We start from the raw sequence: 27,848 nt of genomic DNA, 5'->3' as shown, positions 1-27,848 counted from the left end.
ATAATCTAGTATGATGAAGAGAACTGCAACAGCTGAGTAAATAAAGGATTGGGGAATTGAGACCCAGGTTGAGACATAAGGTCACCAAATAGTTAATTACAGACCGAGTATCCCTTATCTAAAATGCTTGGGATCAGACGTGTTTTGGATTTGGATTTTTTTTCAGATTTTGGAAAGTTTATCTTATACACTTACTGATTGAGCATCTGAAAATCTGAAATGCTCCAGTGAGCATTTAATCTGAGTGTCATGTTGATGCTTAAAAAGTTTTAGATTTTGGAGCACTTTGGATTCTGTATTTTCAGGTTTAGGGATGCTCAACCTGTTGAATGTTGAGACTTATGATGGAGACCTCTTAGAAGGATATTGCCAGTGTCCAGGTTAATGATAAAGAGAATTATTTGTTGAGCGAATAGTGAGTGACCAAACGAAAGACTGAATGAGGGTCTGAACTATATTAGTAGCTGTGAGAATGGAAAGAAGTGGGCAGATGTGGTAGACATTATAGAAATAGCCTAAAGACTTGATGGCTAATGGAATGTGCGGTGAAGATGACTCTAAGCCATCTGGTATAGAGGACAAGAGTAATGTAATGTTAGTAATAATAGTGAATGTAAAAAAAGGAGTATGTTTTAGGGTTAGGATAGTATATTTGGTGTGAAAATATTGCTTGTGAGTGCTGTGGGCCACTGGAGATAGACAGTGGACAGTTCAAAATGTTAGGCTGAGTTCAGGAGGTGGTGGTTGAAAGTATGTAATCACAATACCATAGAAAATAGTATTTGCAACTGTGAAAATGAAGCTTGCTGAGAGAGAGGATGAATGAGAAGATCTGGGAAAATTAATCTTACAGTAGATTTCTCATGACCCTGTGTAAGTTACTGACCATTTCAGTGCCTCATTTTCTTCTATAAAATGAGGAAAATTATAGTATCTCCTTAATAGAACTGTTGTGAAGTTGAATTGAATCATCTATGTAAATTGCATAGGGCTTGGCAGGCATATAGTAAATACTCATTAAAGGTTAGCTATCTTATTGTTTATTAAGTACTTTGGTTATGCACATAAAAATGAACTGATTCTAAAATTTGTAATTCTAGAGGTTATATTGAATGTTTAAAATTAAACAAGTGATCTTATTAGCAGTGATATTTTTATTTCTCAAGTTAAAACTGTTTGGTTTTTGTAGGTGTGGTTAGTTATAATCTTGGAACTAATTTTTTGTGATAAATATGTAATTCATGTTTGGGTATTCTTATTTAAAGTGCTCACTTTTGTTTTCTTTTCCTTTTTTTTTTTTGAGCCGGAGTCTTGTTCTGTTGCCTAGTCTGGAGTGCAGTGGTGCGTTCTCGGCTCACTGCATCCTCTGCCTCCCAGGTTCAAGCAATTCTCCTCCCTCAGGCTCCTCAGTAGCTGAGATTACAGGTGCCTGCCACCATACCCGGCTAATTTTTGTATTTTTAGTAGAGATGGGGTTTCATCATGTTGGCCAGGCTGGTTTCAAACTCCTGAACTCATGATCCCTCTGCTTCAGCCTCCCAAAGTGCTGGGATTACAGGCGTGAGCCACCGCACCCGGCCTATTAAAGCGCTCACATTTCTTGACATCCTCTAAGATGCAGACTTTATTCTTGGTTGAATACATAGTGTTTTTCTTTAATTAGAGTGGGGTAAATGAAAGGTGATGATACTCATACTGAATCTTGAACTTGACACATTTCTTCCAGTGAAAATGGGCTGCAAGGAACCCAGTTGTATTTGCCACCGTTTTTTAGTTTTTTTTGCCTCTGACACAGGCTTATTATGCTCTAGAAGTGTCATTTGGGGGAGCCAAAGCACTGTACTATAATATATATACCAGTCTGTTCAGTGTAGAAGGGGAAAAAAAATAGTGTCATGAATTGAAGTTCATGCTTTTCAGGTGTTTGTATGTTTCTTCCTTCTGCTTTAATAGTAAATGGTTAGAGGGATTCGTTAAATAGTAAATTAATGAAACTAAATGCAGAGCACATATATAGCTAGAATTTTAATTTTTTTCCATTCGTATTTTAATTCTATTGATATTTTAAGGGTAACGAGAAATTAGCATCTTCATTTGGATATGTATGATATCCCTTCAAAGCTGTAGTTGCTTTAACTTAGACTGTCAATTCCTTGTCTAATCAAAGCAGTCTTTGGATTTTTCTGGTCAGTGAACCGGCTAATATTTTCTGAGTTCCTATAGATACAAAGCACTGTAAATTATATTTACAATATCGCCACTTGAGTAAGTACTTAAAGAGACAATTTTGGAACTGTTTGGTTAATTAGTGTACATCAGAGCTATTGTTTGGTTTCTCTAGGTAGGAGGTTGTTCAGGGATGTAATAGGATCTGCATGCAAATAGATTGCAATTTGTGTTTAGAAAGGATAACTTACTTTTAAAATTCTGTCTCTCCCGATTTTCATTTAGTTTGCTGTATACCACCTAAAATGGATTAGAATTCATTTTCTTATTCCTGTTTAAAATAACTTTGGCCTGATTATTTTTCTCTTTATTTACCACTCCTCTTGAGACAGGTGTGTGCACATGCACACATACGTAAAAGAAGATCTACGGTTTTGGTGGTATTTATAGCAGGCAAAAGAGATGATTTATTTGAACTTTTTTGTAGGTTACTATCGATAGTATTAGGAAAAGTCTATTTTTGAATTTCACTGTCTCTTTTTTTTTTTTTTGGTGAGAGGTTGCTAGAGCAGAGGGGCTGTCTCCAAGACCATGTCTTCATCAGAAACTGGGGTTTAATGGATGTTAGAAATGGTATATGCTTCTTCCACCGTCCCTTAAGTTCTTCTGTTTATTACCTGAGTTTTGTTTATCAAATTTCAGAGTTGCTTACTTTTCTTTTGTTAGTTAATAGGGGTGCTTCAGGTGGGTTAGGAGAAGAAATACTTTTTTAAAAAGTCACCATCATTCTGTGTGAAAGAGAATGTAATTCCTATAGAGAAAATTAGTTAGTTAGCTTGGTGTGTCGTAATGGCAGCTTTGCTATTTTTTTGTACTCTTTCTCTTTCTTCGTTTAACAAAGAAGATTGACAAGCTACTTAGCTTTCTATGAGTGCTTTTCTTAACAACTGTATAATTGAATGCCTAGAGAAATGAACCTTGGCTTCAGCAGTACTGAATGGCAAAAGTGGTAAGAAACTCATTTTTCTTTTCCTTTCCTTTCCCTCCCTCCCTCCCTCCCTCCCTTCCTTCCCTACTCCCCTACTTCCCTACTTCTCTTTCTCCTTCCATACTTTACTTCCTTCTTTCCCTGTTTCTTAAAAATGCTGTTTGAATCTAGTTTGGATAAAGTTGACCTGTGGAGAGTTGAAGGAGAAAACTGAAATTAAGTATTTTTCTTCTGAGTATTGTGTTAATTTGCTCCAAATGACAGAATTAGCCTAAATGTTGAGAAGTGCTAAGTTTCAGCAAATGAAGTTGAGCTTAATTTGTATTTCTTTATGTTTACTGTGTATGTGGTAAAATTTGATAATTAATAAAGGTTTAAAGGGATTCTAACTGATAAACTCACCGGGTTTCACCTTCTTAAACCTAAGAGGCGTAATTTGCCTAAATTATGCAAAATGCTAATTAAAGGGTTTAATTTGCTAATCATATCCATTTGATTAGAGGCAGATGCTGATTATCTACACAATTCTAAATGGACCTTTCAAAGATGGCTTTCATTATTTAAAATCAACTTGTCAAATTAAGACATAAACTTAAGGAATAACAAATACCAGTAGTTAACTATATACTTTTTTTGTAATGTCGGGCAAGATGATCCACAAATGCTGTGCACCAAAGTCCTGGTATATTCAATGTCATTATGAATTTCAGTAATCCTAAAGTTTAAGAGTTGAACTTTGTTTGGCTTTTTTATTGAACTCGTTAGATTCTCTAGTCATACCTTTGTTGGTCCTTTGGGTCTTTGACTATTTTCCTGGCTGTTTTTTCTTCCTGCTGTGAGTCAGACAGCACAAGGAGCAGAGGCAGTCTTGTCCATGTGCATTCACACCATGCATAGAAATGGTCAGAACATATCGGGCCAGGCGCGGTGGCTACCGCCTGTAATCCCAGCACTTCGGGAGGCCGAGGTGGGCAGTTCACTTGAGGTCAGGAGTTTGAGACCAGCCTTAACAACATGGCGAAGTCCCGTCTCTACTAAAAATACAAAAATTAGCTGGGTGTGGTGGCGGGCGCCTGCAATCCCAGCTACTCGGGAGGCTGAGGCAAGAGAATCACTTGAACTCCAGAGGCAGAGGTTGCAGTGAACTGAGATCCCGCCATTGCACTCCAGCCTGGGTGACAGTGAGACTGTCTCTCAAAAAAAAAAAAAAAAAAAAAGAAAGAAAAAGAATATTTAACAGACAGGTATGCCAGGCTCCCTTTATAGGTGACCAAATCTTCCTCTTACACATGTAAGAGATGTGGCAGGAAACAGACAACAGGTATGGGTCAGTGTTAATGCCAGGAAGCAGGGGGAACATCTTAGTTCAATAACTGAACAAGAATTTGGATCCAGGCACCCAGCCTTTGTATTCTCCCTGGACGACCTTGTCTTTTTCTTAGAGTGAAGACAGAAAACTATTTATAGACTAGTCAAGTGTGTTTGTGGCTGATTTAGGGCTAAGACTAGGGAAACCAAGGCAGAAACTGCACTACTTTTTTTTTTTTTTTTTTGAGGCGGGGTCTCATTCTGTTGCCCAGGCTGGAGTGCAGTGGTGCGATCATGGCTTACCGCAGCCTCCACCTCTCCAGGTTCAGGTGATTCTTCCATCTCAGCCTCTTGAGTAGCTGGGACTACAGGCATGTGTCACCATGCCTGGCTAATTTTTGTACTTTTTTTTTTTTCCTGTAGAGATGGGTTTTGCCATGTTGCCTGGGCTGGTCTCAAAGTCCTAGGCTCAAGTGATCTGCCTGCCTCGGCCTCCCAAAATGTTAGGATTGCTGGTGTGAGCCACTGTGCCTGGCCAAAACTGCATTACTTCTAATCCAAGTTAGAAACAAATGGCCCAGTAACAGAAAATGTTTGAGGTTTTGCATTTGAGACCTAGGGTGTTAGGACAGGGTATCTGAGGTATAGACATACGAATCCTCCTTTGATCTGCACCAAGATTAAGGGTAGTAGGATGAGAGCATGCTGTCTAAGCAGGGATATACCAGAGAGGTCATATAGCTTGTGGGTGAAGAGCACAGGCTCTGGTGCTATAATAACTGGTTGAATTTTGGTGCTGCTATTTACTAGTCGTTTTTCTTCTCTGACTTGGTTTTCTCATCTGCAAAATAGAGAATATAATAGTATTACCTCATAAGGTTGGGAGGCTTTAATAAGTTAGTACATTTTATAAAGTACTTATAACAATGCCTAGCATATAGTCAATACACAACAAATATTAATGATTATTTATTATTATTTGTTACCATTCCAGCTTTTGTATGAGATTTGCAAGTGATGATGTATAGGGAGAACACTGGATTCCATCCCCCAATACCCACTTGAATTGTTTAAATGTGCTACAGATATATGTAGAGTAATGAGTTATAAGAACTTCAGTAGTATAAAGCTAATAGAACTTGAAGTACTAGAGTCTTATTAAAATGAGTAAGCACAGATTTGAGTCCAAATCTTCTTTTCATGCAGTCTGAGGAGGTTAGGAATATGTGTAAATAATTGCTAAACTGACAGCTACTGGAAGAGCCTGATCATGAGCACTTTTTACATTTGAATTCAAAGGGTAAAAGGGGAGGTTCCTTTAAATTTAGTTATTTTTTTAGCTTTTAGAGGATTAGATTTGTGATAGTATAAGGGATAATAGAGTGCTGTTGATTTTTATCCTGGCTAAGATTAATAGTCTATTTGTCACTTCTGTGCCTAAATGTCTCTAGAATCTGTCCATCTCCTTTCAGTTTCATCATCACTATTCTAGCTTGGGCTACCATGATTACTTATCCAATCCATTCTTTTTTTGAGATGGAGTCTTGCTCTGTCGCCCAGACTGGAGTGCAGTGGTGCGATCTTGGCTTACTGCAAACTCCGCCTCCTGGGTTCAAGTGATTCTCCTGCCTCAGCCTCCCGAGTAGCTGGGACTACAGGTGTGCACCACCACACCCAGCTAATTTTTGTATTTTTAGTAGAAACAAGATTTCACCGTGATGGCCAGGCTGGTCTCGAACTCCTGACCTCGTGATCTGCTCACATTGGCCTCCCAAAGTGCTGGGATTACAGGAGTGAGCCACCGCACTGGCCCATCCTATCTATTCTTCACCCTGAAGCAAGAGTACAGATATAATTACAGATGTCTATACTACAGCCCCTCTGCAACTCTTTGGCAATTTCCTATTAATATAATGTTAATGTTCAAAATTCATAACAAGTTACCTTAAGCTCTGATCCCTGTTTACCTCCCTAGCCTCATCTCTTACCACTAATCTGTAAACTCTACGGACCAGGCATGTGAACTTCCTTTAGTTGTGAAAACGTTTTTTCCCTTGACCTTGGATACTCTTCCCTAGATTTCATCTAATTCTGACTTATCCGTCATGTATCAGCTTAAACAGTTTTCTTTCTGGGACATTTCCTTAAGTTTGGCTTAGAAACCCATCCTCTGTGGCCTTTTTTTTTTTGGAGACAGAGTTTTGCTCCTGTTGCCCAGGCTGGAGTGCAGTGGTACGATCTCAGCTCACTGAAACCTCTGCCTTCTGGGTTCAAGCGATTCTCCTGCCTCAGCCTCCCAAGTAGCTGGGATTACAGGTGTCCCCCCACCACTCCTGGCTAATTTTTGTATTTTTAGTAGAGACGGGATTTCACCATGTTGGTGAAGCTGGTCTTGAACTCCTGACCTCGCGATCCACCCGCCTTGGCCTCCCAAAGTGCTGGGATTACAGGCATGAGCCACCGCACCCAGCTTTCTCTGTCAGAGCACTTGTACTTGAGGGTTATCACCCGCCTGTCTTGCAATGGCCTCTAAGTCTTCTGAGAGCAAAGGACCCTGAATGTGGTATTTATTACCTAATACAATGTCTAGCCTATAGGAGGTACTTAATATATGTTGGTTGAAGGAGTAAATAAATTAAGCACCCTAGAAACTGTTTGGCCTTTTGAATGTTTATTGTAAAGTTTAAATTCTCAGTCGTTTGTTCTTAGTTTGTGCTAACAGCTTCATAAAATGGATGGATCAAGCAATAGTGTGCATTTAGCAAACCGGGTCCACAAACTCAAGATTCAAATCACTTTTAGCTAATTGTGTACTTACGGACATCTGATTGATCTTGTATTAAAACTTATTAGGCAGACTTTGAGTGGGAAAATAATCTTGATTTGGCAGATGCTGGAGAATAGTAAAAAATAGAAAAATGTGCAGGTTGGTGAGATTTCCCAGATTCAGTGTGTGGTGTATCTCTAAAGTTCAAAATCCTTCAAGAAGGTTGCTGGTGTATGCTGGGTATCAGAGCAGGAGGGATGTTTTTGTTTAACACCTAGCATGGCTGCAAACTAGATGGTCTAGAATTTGCAAGTAGATCTTTTAGTTTTATTTCATCTTGAAGCTTTCATGTGGGTTTAGCAGTTATTCAATGTAATTGAAGTCAATGTAGCTAAAATTGCATATTATTTTTGAAGTGGTAAGAATGAAAATAACTTATTGTCTTTAAGAATGAGTATGCCAATATTTCATATTCTGTATTGGCAGTATAGTGAAAACTAATTATTTTTACTATAAATATTATATAAATAATAAAGATATTTAGGAGGGAGTATATATGCTTACAGCAAATAAATGTTTTGTCACCCAGGAGATCACCTTAGCTGGTATAGTGGATTAAAAATGGCCTCAAATTATTTGATATTTTCTCATTGAGAAGTGGGATCTATGTCACCACCCCTTGAATCTTAGCGGGTTTAAAAATTGTGGTTAAATATATGTAATATTTACTTTTAAACTATTTTTAAGTGTACAACTTAAAATTTTTAAGTGTATTTGTCGTTAAGTGTATTCACATTGTTGTGCAACCATCCCCATTCATCTCCAGAACTTTTTCATCTTCTTCAGCTGAAACTCATTACCCCCCCCCTCATTAAGTACTGACTCCTCGCTCTTCCCTTGCCCACCTCTTGACGTGAGTGGGTTTTGACAAATAGAGTATGGATGGCAGCAGTGACAGAGTACCAGTTTCTGGGTATAGGCTTTAAGAAACTGGGGGCTTCCACTTTCTGTCTCTGGTACAGTCTTCAGAAGCTCTGGGATGCCATTAAGAATTCTAAGTGGACTTGATGGAGAAATCTGTTCTGAAACCTGGCAGTAACTAGTAATTGCCATGCTGGAGAGGCATGTTGACATTCCCACCTGAGCCCAGCCTTTTAGGCATCCCCGTCAAGGTGCCATACATGAGAATAGAGCCATCTAAGAATCTCCAGTTTATCTGTTCACCAGCTCCATACCTCTGATGGCTTCATTTGGTGCCACATGGAGTAGATACATTGCCAACAGCACCCTTTCTGAATACCTGACCATCAGAATTGAGAGCTGTAATACAGTGGCTGTTATTTTAAACTGTAAAGTTTTGGTATAGTTTGTTATGCAGTGATGGATAATTAGAAGTGGTAGCTTAGCTAGAGCTTCTGGCTTCTTGAGTTTGAGCTGAAAATAACAGTGTATCCTAAATACCTCAAAACAACTGTACCATGATTTGGAAAGACTATATAAAATGTAATGAAAGATACTATTAACAATTAAATGATATGAAAAATGAAATTCCAGTAATAAGTTGAGTGGAGAAGACAACTCTGAGGAGCTCAGATTACTTAGAAGGGACAGAAATGGGAAAATTATTGAGAAATGCTTTTCACCTTTCAGAAATTTGATTGGTGAATCTGCTTAAAAGTTAGCTGAGAAGTTTGTGGCTTTTCATTTTGAAGAAGAGATTTGCCAGGAGTCTGAGAATCCTTTAAATTCTTCCAAAGACAGCTTATTATGTTTAGGACACTGGAAAGTAATGTAATAAGGTATAAGGTATGAGATAATAAGGTTGATGTTTTTATGTGGTGCTCTTAGCCCCTTAGAGTTTGCCAAAATTTAAAGTAGACCAAGTTTAATGAGTGTACTTCATAGCATAGATTGTGGACAGTCCTTTCTGTTTGTGGAATTCAATTTAGCTCAGATGGTGGATACCAATATGTTCAGAGTACTGTGTAAGTGCTATGGGGGATTTAAAAACACTTTCTTAAGTAGAAGGAGGTATAAATAAATGAATAAAAATAATCATAAGTTACTATAGACACCACATTATACAGGCTTCTTAATTTTTGTGTGCCATTTCTAAATGGTTGCAGATTTTTCTCCTTTTATTTTCAGCATTTAATGCTTTATATTGGCTCTTGATATATGGAGTTTGGATTATGGAAGGTAATGGGGAGATTTGAATTCATATGGAAATCTATGGAAATTATTTCTTACTGAAAAACTGAAAATAGATAAAAAAAAAATACAATTTTGTAAGTCCAGGGAAGCAGGACAGTTGAGGCCTAATAATACCCTTTTGTGTTGGCAGACAGATTTGCTGCTATTATGACACTTTGCTTAAGGAATGGGAGTATCATGGTTGAATGCAAAACTATACACAGCTGTTTGAGTTTGCTGCACAGCTTTCTGGATACCTTAAGCTGTATCACTTTTGGATTGTAATTATTTTACTGGAGGCAAGAAACAAAGTGAACAAGATACAGCATCAAAATTCTCTTTTAAGTTTCCCAAAGCTGCTCTTATTTCTCTCTACAAAATAGAAATAATAATTTTGCCCTTTTTTGATAATTCAACACTAGCAGTGGCAAGGAAAGTATAGATAAGAACAAGTGATATATTTTGAGTAAGTGATCAATGTCAGGATCTTTAAAGAGAACAATAGAATGGATCTAAAATGAATGAATTCAGTGTTTTCTCTTTTCTTTTTTTGCAGTTTTGGGGGGCGTAGAATGAAAATGGCTACATTTAGGTAGGGTAGGAGAACAGGCTTTGGAAGGAGAGGGTATTTTATTACAATGTGCATAAAATAAATATTTAGAACATTACAAGAATGATGGCTGACACCGAGAGGTTCATATTAATGTTATAGGTTTCTCGAGGCTGATAGGAGCTCTTATCTTGTATTTCTAATGTAGAGGAATAGAAGGAAGTCTATGGATTGATGGGGCGCAAAAGAATGACCCTTCAGCAGTGTACATAGTGCTGCTTCCTGTCACAGTCTAGTGTTAACAGCACTTATAAACTGGATGTCCCTTCTGAGGATACTACCCTTTCTGAGTGCCTCGTGGCCTCTTCCTATATTTGACTCCATGTTTTAAGTACAGATGAAGCACTTGGGTACTGTGGCACTGTAAGTAGGATTAGAACTGTGACTTGGGATAGGGTATAACCAAGGGGAGGAAGCTTGATGGACCTTGAGGTAAGATAAATGTGTAAGTAGCCTCTTTCTCCTTGATGCAGGGCACATGGATGAGATGGTTGGGAAACACTTTTTTAAGTCCCTGTCAATGTCAAGAAGTGGCTTGAAAGGGGCTTTAATCTCTCAACCCCTTCCCCACCAAGGTACCCCAAATTAATGCATAATTGATAAAAAGTGTGCTTTCTATTCAAATGTATCTTTTAAGATAAGTCCCCTAGCAAAAGTCTACTCCTAAGCACATCCTATGTAGAAATTCTGGAACCACTGTTGTCCTTTATATTGTTTTATAGCTAATATTTAATAAATGCTTTATGTGTATCCAGCATTATGTTGTATGTTATGGAAGATTTGAATTAACATGTTTATAGTTGAAGAGAGCAGGAAAAGACTGTTTTCAGGAAACAGAACAAGGTAAAATAATCTGGTGTCAGAATATTTAATATGGTCTACAAGGGTTATAGGGAGTTAAAAAAGTAGGCATTGCCATGGACTGGATTAATGTAGGAAGGTATCGTTGAGCTAACAGCTGTGAACAGCATCTTAAAAGATAAGGCAGAAAGGAGGTGGCAGAGATACTCGAGTGGATGGAATATCATGTGCCAGCTGCAACTTTAAATGTCTGAATAATTTTCTGAGGAACTAAAAATATTGAATTGAGTCAACAAATAGGACACCTTTGTCAAAGCCATAGAGCTGACTTGTAATATTTTCAGTTACAAATATATATACTTGAGCATCTTTTAGAATAAACACCTCCCTTCCCTTCACCCCAGGTAAAAAAATAGCTAGTATTCTACCATCCATATGAATTTGAAATATATGATAGAAATATAAATTTAGTAACACCTGACTTATTAAAACTTAATTGCCAAAGATTTGATTTCCTATGGTCTCTAAGAGAAAATTGCTACAAATCAATTAATTTTTTGGAATTTATTTTTCCTTACTCTTATTTCATTTTCCATTTGCTTGAATAAACATGGCTGCATCAGTGGTTCATTTGACTTGAAGCAAATTTCTCGCTTTCCTCTCCAGCTAAAGAAAGCCATATATTGTTTTGTACTATGCTACCGTTAGCTGCTTGACTTGGAAGACTTCAGTTATCATGATATCTTTCATGAATCAGAGTCTGGCTGCCTCTCTTTTAAGGATCTTGAAAATGTCCAAGATGCTGCATAGTTTAGAAATGTAGAACCAAGTTAAGTCGAACAGTTTTCTACTGGGCTACGTTGTAAAAATGGGTAAGGGAAATTACTTCCTTTTTTTTTTTTAGAAAACATTTGCCAGTTGGAGCCTCAAAGAAGACTGAGTTTGAGAGGCCTTTAATTGTGCACTGAAAGGTTATTGCAGAAGATAACATAAGGGAGATGTCATAAAAAAGAAAATTTGAAGCTCAGTAAGAGAAAGCTGCGTGAAAAAATAGGCATTCTGCCAATTAACTGGGTGCTTGAAATAAATAGTTCGGAATTAAAGAAACAGTTGCAAATTTCAAAGACTTGATCAGTTTAACTTAGCTCATAGGGAAACTGGGGCGGTGGTGGGCACAAATTTCAGTTGTGAAAGCATGCTTACTGCTCATTAAACTTTTGCTTATCATTAAATATTTACTGTTTGTAAGGTTTAGTAATATAAGATCAGAAAGTTTGTTAATCTTATATTTAATGTTAAATTATTGAAATAAAATTTCAACTACATTTGGGTAAAAGTGAACTTAGGAGTTCAGTCGTGAACTATTGACTGTCTCAACAGTTATTATTTCCCAAATTGGACAAAGTAGACTGTGTAGAGGGGAGACCCAAGAAAACATATAAATGGGTCTCCTCATCTACTGAAGAACCATGACACAATTATATATGTAAGGAATTAGTAATAAAAAAAGTCATGTGTTTATAAGTGTAAAGGAGACATACAAGAAAACGTTAAACGTTCATCTTCCTCTACATGTCTGTCTTCATGTGGCATTAGTTTCAAGTGAAATGTGTTTTTTAATGTTTTATTACTATATACTATACCTTTTCATCCAAAGAAAAGAGATTGTCTCCTTTATTGGAAGACATTTTTGCTGGATGTAGAATTCTAGGTTGGCATGTACTTTCTTTTGGCACATTAAGATATATCACTCTGTTGTCTTCTGGCTTCTCCTCTTGCTTTGGGGAGATCAACTGTTAGTCTAACTGTAGCTCCTTTGAAGGTAAGATAGCCACCCTGCTCTTAGTCTCCTTTTAAGATATTCTATTTAATTTACTTCTTTTTGATTTAAATACTCTGTTGTCTAGGAGTAGAATTCTCTTTATTTATCCTGCCTGAGTTTCACCAGGCTTCTTGAATTTGTAGATTGGTGTCTTGTATTAATTCTGGAAAATTCGCATCCATTATTGCTTTTAAACGTCCCTCTACCTGTTCTTTCTCCTCTCTGTCGGGGATGTTAGTCAGCTGTGTTTTAGGTCTTCTTAGTCATTTACTTTTCATCCTCAGGTTATGTTTTCCTTCTTTTTTTTCTTTCTCTGCTGAGTTATACAGATTATTTCTTCTGAACTATTTCCTAGTTTGTTATTTCTCTATTCTGTTTTGTCTGTTCTGCTCCCATTGAATTTTGAATTTTGACTGTTGTAATTTCTTTTTTTTTTTTTTTCTGCTATGTTACTTTTTTTGGTTTCCTATTCCTTGCAGATATTTTAATATTTGCTTTTCTTTTTCAAATTTGTTGTAGGCTGCTTTTTAATCTGTCTGATAATTCTAAGAGTTAAAATCTGTGTGGTCTGTTCCTGCTATTGTTTGTGATTGTCTCTCACCCATGTTGCCTTATTTCCTTGTGTGGCTGGTTATCTTTAACTGGTTATTGCCCTCCCACGGCCTTTTTCCAGGACATTTTCAGGGTCAATGTGCTCTCCTCTGAGAGGTACTGTGTTTGCTTTTGCCAGGTTTCTGGGAGTGTTACTTCAGGGGTATTATGTCAGGTATTAAGTCAAGGACACTTCTTAAATCATATTTAGGATTGTGTCTTTCTGGCCCATCCACACGATGTATACTTCGGGTGGCCACGGCTTCTCAAAAACTTCGTTTTTCTACTTTTTTCTTTTCCTGCCTTGCTCAGTGACAAGTCAGCTTGCCCTTCGTTCTTATGTGGTTAGGAGAGAGATGGTGGGTCAATTCTAGTTCACTCTTTCTCTAAGGATGTTATCGTTTGGGGCTCCAATTTAATATAGGGAGGGCCTCTTGCAAGCGCCTTCCACTTGGCCAGCCTAAATCCTTGTCTTTTGCTACCTTGTCCCTTGAGACTGAAGATCTGAAGTATGAGGAGATGACATTTACTAATGTCCTCAGAGCAAAAATGGCTTTAGTTTTCCTGGGTTTGCCTCAAAATTTGACCAGCATGTTCCCTTTTAAACTAAATATTAGTTTAACAGCATTTTAAAAATGCTGTGAAGCTAATACTTTTAAGTGTTTTGTGCATCATTTTTGTTGTTTTCAGTGAGATGTAGATCTGAATAACTTAAGAAATCAGAAACTACTAATAGCATGGAAGCCCATCTGCTGCTGTGCTGTTGGTGATGTTGCAAATTGTTCCCCTCTTCACTTTACATGTTCTGAGCCTCAAGTCAAGACTGATTACTGGGCTGGAGAGGTGATGGTCTAAAGATTTATAAAGGTTTTTAAAAAATTTAAGTTAAAATAGCTTCTTAAATTATTATATCAAATTAATAGAGAAGTATTATTTTTTAAAATTTGTTTAACTACCCTTGTGCTCATCTGGAGAAACTGTCAGGAAAGGTGATTTTTATTAAAGGCACCGCTGTTATATTCACTCAGGCATGATTCTGTCGTAACTTCTTGGTGTTTCCTTTCTATCTTTCTTAATTGCATGTTTTCCCTCCATCTCTGTCACAGTGCCAATTCTAGGACTGCCTTATTACTGCTTGTTGGTGTAGCAACTTCTTAACTGTTCTTTAATTATTAGCAGAATTGAACATTATTTTGTGTGTATGAATTTTTGAGCCTTTTCATGAATTGATCTGTTTTTTATCTTTTGATGAATTTATTTTATTACATCCTTTCATTAATAATTTTTAGTCTTTTGGGGTTTCATCACACAGAATATTTATTTTTCTCTTACTCTAAGCTTTTCTGTATTTCTTCAGTTATATTGAATATTGTCACTTTCCATAGTTTGTATATTTCAATCAGTAAACATTTCATCAGGTATTGTGGTAAGAACTGGGAATATAGGCTGCATGCAGTAGCTCACGCCTGTGATCCCAGCACTTTGGGAGGCCGAGGCAGGAGGATTGTTTGAGCTAAGGGGTTTGAGACCAGCCTGGGTAACATAGTGAGACCCAGTCTCTACAGAAAATTAAAAATCAGCTGGGCATGGTGGCGCATTAACACACCTGTAATCCCAGGCTGCTTGGGAGACTGAGGCAGGAGAATTGCTGGAGCTTGGGAGATCAAGGCTGTAGCGAGCTGTTCCAGCCTGAGCAACACAGTGAGACCGTATCTCAAAAAAAAAAAAAAAAAAGAAACTGGGAATATAATCGTTATGACACATTTACCTGTGCTTAGGTTCATATGTTAGTGAGGGAGATATAAATGCTTATAGTATTCTACATAAATAATATAATCACTATATCTTCCAGCAGACAGGTATGTACAAGCATGGAGGTGGGAGTAACTATGCCTGAGGAAATCTGGTGAAACCTAGCAGAGGTAATATGTAGCTGCATAGAAATTTTCCAGTAGAAACACCGGGTATGGAAAGACATTTCAGATATGGGAAATATGTGTAAAGTCATAGAAGTGAAAGAAAGACAAGGTGCGCTATAGGAAGTGCAGATAGGTTGGTATAATTGGAGTTAGGAGAAGAAAATTGAAACTAGAAAGAGTTTAAAAGGGGCTGGGATAAAAAGGAACTCTGATGGACACAAAGAGCCTGTGTAGTGGGGGATAATGGAGTAAGCGAGCAGGAAGGACACGGAGGTGTGGTTGGGGAAAATGTGTGAGGGTAGGGGTGATGCGTTGCTTGTGAGTTGTGCTGTGATCCTGGGAGTGGACTGCAGAAGTGGAGTGTGAGTGGGTCAGAGGATGCCAGCGACTGTGTGAAAGTAGTGTTGACTGGATCATCCATATGGGTGTAGCAGTCCATTTGGACAGTGGCAGGAAGGTGGATGTTATGATGTTGACAAGATTTGGATTTGGACTGTGCCTGTTCCAGGTTTAGTACTGAAAGTCCCACATGCTGAGAAACCTCTCATTCCTGGACAAACTGGGATGGTTGGTCACTATAATGAGATACCAGAAGGATATGATGAACTTGAGGCATTGAAAGGTGGAGAGCAATAATCTGTAAGTGGGGAGGAGCTGGCTAGGTTGGAGGAAAAAGGAGGGAATAAGGTTATGTTAATTTATGCTAGCGTGGTGTTCTCATGAGATAGCAAGGAGGTAGAGGTCTTAAGTTACCTGTTTTTTTTTTTTTTTTTCCAAAAGATTTGTTTTCTTGTAGAAGAGAAGAAATATGTTTTAGTATAAGTAAATAATCTTTCCTTTTTAGTGTTAATTTTACTGTATTCCAAATGTGCCTATGCTGTTAAAAAAGAAACAGTAATAAAGTAACCAGACAATTGATTTTTATATTGATTAGCTTGGCAGTATTACTGGGACATCAACATATTAATTAGAATGTCAGGATATTAAATTATCATTCATTTTCTAACTTTTAATGTTTTGGATGATTATAAATGACAAAAAAATTTGTGAGTGAAGTACTATACCATCCCATCAATTTTAGTTAATTAATTCAGCCACACAGTGGTAATTATTTCCTTTTTTATTTTCTATTTTTGTCTCTTTGCTAAAGATTTTCCAATTAAAATTTTTTCCTATTATATGGCTCTCCTTTATACATTTAAATGAAGAAAGCACATTGTAAGAATTGGATTACAGATAGAAAGAAAAGTTTAAAACTAGCTTTTTTTTAGGTTGATAAATGTTTGGGTTATTTATCACTGTGTCAGAAACACCTCCAAACCTAAAACAACAATTCCAAAACCTAACATTAAAACTTAAAATCAAAACTTAATTCTAAAACTTGAAACAATACCCATCTTATTATATCTCACACTTTTGAGGGTTAGGGATTCAGACTGGGCTTACAGGGCAATTGTTCTGTTCCACATGGTATTATATATGGGGTTTCTTAGTTGACAACTAGTCTGGTCTAGGATGTCTAAGACGGCTTCACTCACATGCTTATGCATATGTGAGGACTTCTAGAAGGCTGGACTCTGCTGGAAGCCTTTCCATGTGATCCCTCCAAGGAGGTGGTTGGACTTCTTACTTCGTGATCTAGGACTCCAAGAGAACGAGGTAGAATCTGCCAGTCCTCTCAAAAAATAGGCCTGGGCCTGGCAGGGCATCACTTGTTCCTGTCAAAGTAGTCACAGGCCAGGCCAGATTCAAGGAGAGGGCAAATAGATCTTAACTCTCAATGGAGGATGTTTCAAAGACTTTGCAGCCATCTTTAATCTCCATGTACTGCAGATTGATGATTAGGTCACAGTGCATTTGGGAAACAAATTGCACTTTATAGTCACAGTATTTGCTACCAATATGGAACCTGTATTTATTTGAAATGATAATAATGGTATTCAAAATTATGATATTTGCTTTCAGCATTTGATCTATTCACAAAGTTTTAACTTCTTTATAAAAGAAATGATTCCTAATTGTTTTATTGTATGTATATCATACATTTGTTTTAGAAAAGCGGATTCTTTTCCTGGGATGTGCTATTTAGACCAATGATGTATGTCGAACCACTAATGGACCTTAAAAAAAAAATACCCCTCAGGGCTTCAATCTGTAGGTCTGGGTGGCACCAGGAATCTGTAATTTTAAAAAGCTTCACTGGCAAATAACATACATACTTACTTAATGACCAGGGTCTAAGAGAGCTGTGTAGATTCAAACAGAAAACTCCTATCCAAGCTATTTATAAACATGATTGAGTATTGTTGATTGGAAGCTTATAGAAGCTTAAATCTCTGGGAAGCCTTATTTATATCTTTACTTTAGAGGCCAGTGTACTAGACTAGTGGTTCAAAAATAGCATCCCCAAGATGATCATTTGGGAATGTGGGAAGGAAATAAATAATTCAACAGGTATTTTTAGTCTCATCCATTCTTCATTTTGGGGGTGGTTATGGCATGTTTTAAGTGCAGAATGTGTAGTAATACATGCATATAATTTATAAATACACATGTATTGGAAGTATGTGCTGAAAAAACTTTATTGATGACAATGTGTGATGCAAAGATGGAGATCACTATTCCAGTCAGTTTAGGTTATGCATTGGTAAAGACCCCCAAACCTCAGTGACTTGTAGAAAGGTTTTTTCCTTGTTCATATTCTATGTCTTCATGGGCCAGCTACAACCCTGCTGTGTGTCATTTTGATCCTGGACTCAGGCAGATCGAGTAGGTTCTGTATACTGGAACTTCACCAGTTGCTGTGGCAAAAGGAGAGAACTGGGCAAACTACATGCTCATAAAGCTTTTGCTTAGGAATGAAACATGTCACTTCTGCTCACATTTCACTGGCCAAAGCAAGTCACTTGGCTACGCCTTAGTTCAGCAGGTAGGGGGTGTGTAATTCTCCCTTAGTGAGGGACTCAGTACAGGGTGAATAGTAGTAATACAGTCTACACAGACATCCACTACCCTTCTATTTACTGTGTAGAGTATTTGCCTCTCCAGAGCTGCTCCTTAATCTGCTTTCAGGATTTCGACAGAGTGAAATTGCCTCTCTCAGTTTCTGGTTTGATGAAGAATATAAAAAAGAAAAAGATATACAGCCAAAATCCTTAATTCTATTAGCAAGGCAGCATATAAAACAACATAATTTTGGAATATGGAAATATAACTTTACCAAAACAGTTAAAACCCAGTGTAATTTTTACTTGATAAAAAATTATACCATTATACCATGTACTACCATTTGAAACATTCAGGTACTGACTCTTGAGTGGGTGGATATTAATAATAGGGATTGAGGTGTGAGGACTTATGAGTAGTGGTGGCAAGAGCAGAACTTCAAAGCTAGAATGTTCAGAGTCTCTGTTGATTGAACATTAATCAGAGTGAATGTTGAGCATCTCTAAAATACTAATGCAAGTCACTCAAAAAATGTGTATGTCATATACAGCCATTTGTTTATACGTCTCTTTTTAGGAGGATGTTTACTTTGTGAAGCATACTACACCTTGATTATAAGATGTTGCAGTGATAACCTAGCTGGCTTTTATCAGTTATTTTGAATACCCCTGTAGACCAAGATCTGTGTTAGTTTAATGAGATGACAAGTTTATAGAAACTGCGTTAGTTGCAGTAAACATTTCACTTTATTACTTGAGGAAAAAGCCTGAAATATAGCAACTAATCAAAATGTAAATTACAGATAGTAATAACAAGTGTTTACCATGTATTGAGGGTGCACTGTATGTTAGGCCTATTGTACACACTTTACGTACTTTATTTAATCCCAATAAAAGCTACATGAGACAGGTATGATTTTCTTCATTTTATCCCTGAAGAAACTGAGGTGTAAAGAGGTTAACTAACCTGCTTAAGATTCAAAGACAGGTTTCTATGATTTTGAAAACTATTGTCTCTACTAGTTTACTCTGCTTTTGTAATTGTTCCACTGTATCTGTTTTTACTTGTATTCTTTGTTAGTAGAAGCAGGAAGCCATTTAATCTTGACTTGCTCTTTCAGAGAATGAGTAATTTTTTTAGGTATGCAGCCCGTAATCTCATTTAGGAGAACCTAAATAAATGAAATATCCTTATATTTTGTCCAATAGTTTTTAAGGAGAACAAAGAGTAAAGAGAATATTCAAGATTATTTTAGGAATTTGAAATAATGAAGTCAATAGCAGTTTATACTAATTATTTAATAGTAAAGTTTCAGACAGTCATCCTACATTTTTCAATGAGAATTGTCTTATATTTTCCATTTCCATTTTGGTTACAACTAAATAGATAAATGAAGATTTAGAATATGTTTGACAAATGGATGCATTTTTTAATTCACCAAAGAAAACCAGAATATTTACTTATAGCCCATGAAACAGGAAGTGACGTGAAATTTAGATTGAATATGCATGATTTAGAGTGTATTTGCTTACTTTGGGCAAAAAGTTTAGAAACACATTTAATTCCTTAGAATTTTATCCATAACTTTTTTTTTTTTTGAGACAGAGTCTCACTCTGCCACCCAGGCTGGAGTGCCGTGGTGCGATCTCAGCTCACTGCAGCCTCTGCCTGCCTTCCAGGTTCAAGCTATTCTCCTATCTCAGCCTCCTGAGTAGCTGGGATTATAGATGTGGGCTACCATGCCCGGCTAATTTTTGTATTTTTAGTAGAGATGGGGTTTCACCATGTTGGCCAGGCTGGGCTCAAACTCCTGACCTCAGGTGATCTGCCCACTTCAGCCTCCCAAAGTGCTGGGATTTCAGGCATGAGCCACTGCACCCGGCCCAGAATTTTATCTGTAACTTCTAATCTAAGTAAGACTAGATAGCTTTTATTCTTCTTTGGGTGGGGGTAGATTTCAATGAGAAGAAATATTGCATTAAACTCGAATTTTTATTTAAGTTCTTGAATTTTTTTTTTTTCAAAATTACATCTTATCGATTTCTAAGGCAGAAGACTATTTGGAGAAGTAAAGTGTCTTGTAGCTAAAGTATTCTCTTGTGTGACAGTTGAACTGATGTGTGCTTCCCTGACATTTACTTGGTAAGCAGTTAATTGCTTACCAAGTTAGAAATAACTGTGGCATCAGTACTATAAATACTTGAATTTAGGGAAAGATGAGATGCTATATTATGCTGGGTGAAGTATGAGTGGTACTTAGGTATTGATGTGGGATTTGTTTAGTTAGAACCTAAAACAATATTAGGACAAACATCTGTATGTTCAAAGATACTGGTTTATTGCTGTATAAAAAGTGATTATAAAAGGATCATGACAGGTTAACACATTTGACTTCAACTTCAGTTTTGCCAGATCTAGGCAAGATTTATTTGTGCAACAAACAATATATGTAATCAATTATAATTATTCTTATTAATGGTGGGGAACACAGAGATGTATATTAAAATTTTATTTAATTTCAGATAAATGTTTACTGGGAAAATTTGAAATATATTTTTATGTTTAAATCGGATGCTTACTTAAAAAGCAATGAAAGACCATCGTGAAGACATGAAGATTTCTTCTCCTTTCACCCTATCTCCCCGATCAGTATCTTCCTTTATTAATTGCTGTTTGAGAATTATAGCTTGGCTCTAAAACTTAAAATAGCTGCTTCCTCTCAGATATTCTCTGCAGTGTGTATCTTGTTGCCTATTTGAGTTTCAGAGGGTTTCCCTTATGGAATGCAAAGTGAGAGGTAATAGTCAATTAAGTAGAGAAGTTACTGTCAACAGAGATATATGTAAACAAAGCAAATACTAAAGCAAAATAATCTGGCTTTAGCTCTTAGGGAAATATTTGCTATTGCTAAACCTCAATTTAAATACTCTAGAATGAGTGTTGATTATCTATAATTTGTGCTCTGACCCTTAAAAATTTTTACCGATAAAACTTCTCATGGCATCTAGTTGTATTACATTTTTAGTTTCTGTATCTTTATCTTGTCCATCACCAAAGAGGAATTGAGGTGAAAGTTTCCAGTTGATGACTTTGTCTTCCATTGCTTTTAATGTTACATGTTTGTTCAGCTTTTCTGCAAAGTAGTGTCTGTTTATTTGTTTGGAGACCACATGGCCTAGTGGATCTTAGCATTGGATAGACTTTGGTTGGAAATCCAGTTTGGTTTCTACTTGTATTAATTAGCTGTAAAACTAAGATAATATCCACCTTGTAGGGTTATTAGTAGGATTAAGTGAGATAGTATAAGTTAAATAGTTAGCATAGTAACTAGTAGATAGTACACACGGATTTCAATCATCATCAACTTTTGAATAATCTGCTAGATTGGCACACCTAAACTTCATCCTCTGCTGTATTTCAACTTTCATATCATAAATGGTGAGTGAGGTATTAAGCCCAGCATCTGATGCGCTCCCTCCTCTCACCTCCCGCCCTCCAAGAGGCCCAGTGTGTGTTGTTTCCCACCAAGTGTCCATGTGTTTTTATCATTCAGCTCCCACTTATAAATGAGAACATGTGGTATTTGGTTTTCTGTTGCTGTGTTAGTTTGTTAAGGATAATGGCCCCCAGCTCCATCCATGTCCCTGCAAAGGACATGAGCTTATTCCTTTTTATGGCTGCATAGTATTCCATGGTGTATGTGTACCACATTTTCTTTCTCCATTCTATCATTGATGGGCATTTGGGTTGATTCCATGTCTTTGCTGTTGTGAATAGTGCTGCAGTGAACATATGTGTGCATGTATCTTTATAATAAAATGATTTATATTCCTTTGGGTGTATACCCAGTAATGGGATTGTTGGGTGCAGTGATATTTCTGTCTCTAGGTCTTTGAGGAATCCCCACACTGTCTTCCACAATGGTTAAACTAATTTACTCTTCCACCAGCAGTGTAAAAGCCTTCCTTTTTCTCCACAACCTTGCCAGCATCTGTTGTTTTTTGACTTTTTAGTAATAGCCATTCTGACTGGTGTGAGATGGTACCTCATTGTGGTTTTGATTTGCTTTTCTCTAATGATCACTGACATTGAGTTTTGTTTTTTTTCATATGTTTGTTGGCTGCATGTATGTCTTCTTTTGAGAAGTGTCTGTTCACGTCCTTTGCCCACTTTTTAATTTTTTTTTTCTTGTAAATTTGAGTTCCTTGTAGATACTGGATATTAGACCTTTGTCAGATGTGTAGATTGCAAAAATTTTCTCCCATTCTTTAGATTGTCTGTTTACTCTGTTGCTAGTTTCTTTTGCTGTGCAGAAGCTCTTTAGTTTAATTAGATCCCATGTGTCAATTTTTGCTTTTGTTTCAATTGCTTTTGGTGTTTTCATCATGAAATTTTTGCCTGTGCCTATGTCCTGATTGGTAATGCCAATTCTAGGGTTTTCATAGTTGTAGGTTTTACATTTAAGTATTTAATCCATCTTGAGTTGATTTTTGTATATGGTATAAGGAAGGAGTCCAGTTTCAATTTTCTGTGTATGGCTAGCCAGTTCTCCCAGCGCCATTTATTAAATAGGGAAATCTTTCCTTGTTGCTTGTTTTTGTTAGGTTTGTTGATGATCAAATGTTGTAGTCATGCGGTCTTACTGCTGGTTTCTCTAATCTGTTCCATTGCTCTATGTGCCTGTTTTTATACCAGTGTCATGCTCTTTTGGTTACTGTAGCCCTGTAGTATAGTTTGAAATCTGGTAGTGTGATGCTATAAGCTTTGTTCTTTTTGCTTAGGGTTGTCTTGGTTATTGGGGCTCCTTTTTGGTTCCATATGAATTTTAAAATAGTTTTTCAAAAAAATTCTGTGAAGAATGTCAGTGGTAGTTTGATGGGATTAGCATCGAATCTATAAATTGCTTCGGACAGTATGGATATTTTCATGATACTGATTCTTCCTATCCGTGAGTGTGGAATATTTTTCCATTTGTTTGTGTCATCTCTGATTTCTTTGAACAATGGTTTGTAGGAAGAGGCCCTTTACTTCCTTTGTTAGCTGTGTTCCTAGGTATTTTATTCTTTTTGTGGCAATTGTAAATGGGATTGCCTTCTTGATTTGGCTCTTGGCTTGGCTACTGTTGATGTGTAGAAATGCTATTTATTTATTTATTTGTTTATTTTTTGAGACAGAATCTTGCTCTGTTGCCCAGGCTGGACTGCAGTGGCGTGATCTCAGCTCACTTTACAACCTCCGCTTCCCAGGTTCAAGTGATCTTCCTGCCCTAGCCCACTGAGTAGCTGGGATTACAGGTGTGTGCCACCATGTCCGGCTAATTTTTGTATTTTTAGTAGAAACGGGGTTTCACCATGTTGGGCAGTCATGAACTCCTGACCTCAGGTGGTTCACCTGCCTCAGCCTCCCAAAGTGCTGGTATTACAGGTGTGAGCCATCTCACCGAGCTGGAATGCTAGTGATTTTTACATGTTAGTTTAGTATCCTGAGACTTTGCTGAAGTTGCTTATCAGCTTAAGAAGCTTTTGGGCTGAGACAGTGGGGTTTTCTAGATACAGGACGATATCATCTGCAAACAAAGATAGTTTGACTTTCTCTCCTCCTATTTGAATATGCTTTATTTCTTTCTCTTGCCTGATTGCCTTAGCAGGAACTTTCAAGACTATGTTGAATAGGGGCAGTGAGAAAGGGCAACCTTGTCTTGTGGTGGTTTTCAGGGGGAATGCTTCCAAGCTTTTGCCCATTCAGTATGATATTGGCTGTGGGTTTGTCATGTATGGCTCTTATTATTTTGAGGTATGTTCCTTCAATACCCAGTTTATTGAGTGTTTTTAACATGAAGGGATATTGAATTTTATTGAAGGCTTTTTCTGCATCTATTGAGATAATCATGTGGTTTTTATCTTTAGTTCTGTTTATGTGATGAATCACATTTATTGATTTGTGTACGTTGAACCAACCTTGCATCCTGGATATGAAGCCAACTTGATCGTGGTGGATAAGCTTTTTGATGTGCTGCTGGATTGGGTTTACAAGTATTTTGTTGAGGATTTTTGCATCAGTGTTCATCAAGGATATTGGCCTGATACTTTCTTTTTTTTTTTTGTATCTCCACCGGGTTTTGGTATCAAGATGATGCTGACCCTTCTTCTGTTTCCCAGGCTAGAGAGTAGTGGTGTGATCATAGTTCACTGTAGCCTTAAACTCCTGGGTTCAAGAGATCTTCCCACCTCAGTCTTTTTTGAAAATTAGCTGGGTGTGATGATGTGTGTCTGCAATTGGGACTACTAGGTACACACCATCACACCCAGCTAATTAAAAAAAATTTTTTTAGGTTGGGTATAATGGTTTATGCCTGTAATCTTAGCCCATTGGGAGGCCAAGCTGGGAGAATCACTTGATTCTAGGGATTTGAGACCAGCCTGGGTAACATAGTAAGACCCTGTCTCTATAAAAAATTTAAAAAATGGCCAGGCATGGTGGCTCACACCTGTAATTCTAACACTTTGAGAGGGAAACGGGGGAGGATCCCTTGAGCCCAGGAGTTCGAGACCAGCCTGAGCAACATAGGGAGCTACCATCTCTATAAGAAAAAATATAATAATATTAAAAAAATTTAAGAATAATTAGCTGGGCATGGTGGTTCGTACCTGTAGTCCCAATTACTCAGAAAGTTCAATTACTCAGTGAGCCATGATCATACCATTGCATTTCAGCCTGGGTGAACAAACAAGACCTTGTTAGAGATGGGAGTTTCACTTAGTCGCCCAGGCTAGTCTCAAACTCCTGGCCTCAAGCGATCCAACCGCCTCAGCCTCCCAAGTAGCTGGGATTACAGATGCCAACTCCCGTGCCTGGCCATTTTTATATTTTAACCATTCTAATTGTCATATAGTGGTATGTCATTGAGGTTTCCATTATGGTTTCAAACCCTGATGACTAAGGAGGTTGAGCATCTTTTAATACATTTTTTGGCTCTTTGAGTTTTCTCGTTTATTAAGTGCCCGTTAATGTTTTTTGCTCATTTTTCTATTGAATTGACTCTTTTTTGTTTTTTCTGTCTTGGCTGTTCTTGGCCCTTTGCACGTTCTTATACATTTTAGAACCAGCTTATAAATGTCCACACACAGAGGCATACACAAAAGCTATTATGATTTTGTTTGGGATTGTATTGAATCTATAGGTTAATTTGAAGAGATTTAAAACATTTACAATATTAAGTTTTCTGGTTGATGTTTAGGGTATCTCTGTTAATTAATTTTTCTCCAGTTTCTCTCAGTAAGATTTTATATTTTTGTTGGTGAAGGCCTTGTACATATTTTGTTAGATTTATTCCTAGATCCTTGATAGTTTTAATTCTGTTGTAAATGGTAGCTTAAATAATTCGATTACTGAATTTTGTTGCTGGCATATAGAAATACAATTGGTTTTTCTATATTTTTTTATTTTTTGAGACCGAGTCTCACTCTGTTGCCCAGGCTGGACTGCAGTGGCACGATCTTGGCTCACCACAACCTCCACCTTCCAGGTTCAAGCAATTCTCCTTCCCCACCCTCCTGAGTAGCTGGGATTTCAGGTGTGCACCACCATGCCCAGCTAATTTTTTTTTTTGTATCTTTAGTAGAGATGGGGTTTCACCATGTTGGTCAGGCTGCCCTTGAACTCCTGACCTTGTGATCCATCCACCTCAGGCTCCTGAAGTGCTGGGATTACAGGTGTGAGCCACCGCACCTGGCCGGTTTTTCTATATTTGAATCCAGAAGCCTGACTCAATTAGGCCAATAGTTTTAATAATTTATTGTGGATTCTTCTGGATTTTCTAAGTATACTAAATCATATAATCTGCAAATAGAGAGTTTTAGTTCTTCTTTTTCAATCTTGATCCTTTTTTTTCTTACCTATGTTGTTTTTATTCATGGAGTCTTATTTCCTGGTGTGCTTTGTTACTGTTGTATGCTGGAGATTGTGTTTGGAAAGTTATTTGTGGACTACATTGAAGCTTAGGAGGATTGTATCTTTCTAGAAGGGTTTTCATTTGTCTTTTTTTTTTTTCATTGGCCTGGGGTCATTGTTGATCCAGGACAATTTTAGTTTAAATCTGGGATCTGAGATCTCAGACCCACTAGATAAGTTGAAAATGGGTTGCAGATCCATATGAAGGCTGATAAGGTTCTGGTTCATCCTCAAGTAATTGTTCACAGTTACAGGAATTTCAGGGGTTTCTTCCTGACTCCATTGAGTTTCATATTTCTGTGCCTAAATTTTTTTTTGTCTATTTCTAGAATTTTTTTTTCTTTTTCCTTTTTTTTCTTATATAGGCCTATTCATCTCTGAAATGTCATTTCTTATATTCAACTAGACGTGTGTTTGGAACCTGTTTAATAAAACACAGATTTCATTTAGTGATATAAAACAGCACATCACAAAGGTTTTTTGTACATTGCTTGATTTTAGGTCTTAGGGCAGGATATTTGTATGTTCCTGTAAGGGCTCAGTGGGCTCAGGAATGTGCTTTCTTAGATTCTACAGAATGTGTTTGGAACCTTTTTAATGAAAACCCAGGTTCCATTCAGTGATATAAAACAGCACATCAGAAAGCTTTTACTTTTTCTTCTTCTTCTTCTTTTGTTTTTTTTTTTGAGATAAGGGTTTGCTGTGTCACCCAGACTTGAGTGCAGTAATGTGATCATGACTTACTGTAGCCTCTAACTCCTAGGCTCAAGCAATCCTCCCACCTTAGCTTCCCAAGTAGCTGAGATTACAAGTGCATACCACCATACCTGGCTAATTTTTTAATTTTTTTTTTTTGTAGAGGCGGAATCTCACCATGTTGCCCAGGCTGGTCTCAAACTCCTGGACTCAAGTGATCCTCCCGCCTTGGCCTCCAAAAGTGCTGGGATTATAGATGTGAGCCACCATGCCCAGCCTTTTGCTTTTAAAAAAAAAATCACTTTTTATGGTTTCCCTTCATACAGATTGTGCTTGTCTTTTATTTCTTTACACATGGTAATAGTTATTATCTGTAAACTTTGTGAATTCTTCTGTTGTTTTTGTTTGTGAAATACAGTTTTAGTATTTGGAAATTTATTCGTAGGAATACTTTGAGGTGTACTGTGAAGGTTCCTCCAGAGAGGATTTGAGTTTGCTTTTGCGAGGTGCCTGGCCTTTTGAATCAGGTACCGCCTTAAGACAAGTTTAAGGCTTGGGATTCCCTGATATCCTACATTATTTGAGCAGGAAGGTCTCTCGTCAGATATTCCACTTTGTGTGCCTGACTTTGTATATTAACTTTCTGTGCTGTAGAGATGTTTTTAAAATTTTATCAGTGTTTTGTTTTGTTTTCTCTAGGAGGTTGACCTGAGTAATATAGCCTGTTTTACTGAAACAGCAAGTTCTACTGCAGTTTATTTAACTAGATACATGTTGGACATTTAGTTTTTTTTCTTTATTATTATAAATAACACTGTAATGAAGAAAAGTTTTTATTTGTGTGCTTCTCCTGTTATTTACTTGTGATTAATCTGGAAATAAAATAGTTACAATCTGCATTTTTAAAGGCTATTTGATATATATTATCATAGTATGGTACACAAAGATTGTCCTAACACTGTATATTCTAAATCTTGTTAAGTTTTACTATTTTCATAGATGGAACATATTACACATTATTATTTTAATTTAGCATTTATTATTTTTACTTACATAACTATTGGCTGTTCATGTTTTACTACTTTTGGGTT

The 27,848-nt window shown here is 37.1% G+C and overlaps 1 protein-coding gene across 2 annotated transcripts in view; it reads left to right on the top strand.

Moving 5' to 3' along the window:
* The window catches only part of PRIM2 (DNA primase subunit 2), a 316,165-nt gene that overhangs the window by 25,975 nt on the left and 262,342 nt on the right, over nt 1-27,848 (top strand). The gene's annotated exons all lie outside the window — the stretch shown is intronic.

Source organism: Piliocolobus tephrosceles, chromosome 5 (assembly GCF_002776525.5).
Source record: "Piliocolobus tephrosceles isolate RC106 chromosome 5, ASM277652v3, whole genome shotgun sequence".
Classification (NCBI taxonomy): Eukaryota; Metazoa; Chordata; class Mammalia; order Primates; family Cercopithecidae; genus Piliocolobus; species Piliocolobus tephrosceles.
Note: the sequence above shows the minus strand (reverse complement) of the source record. Positions and strands in the feature narration are given on the sequence as shown.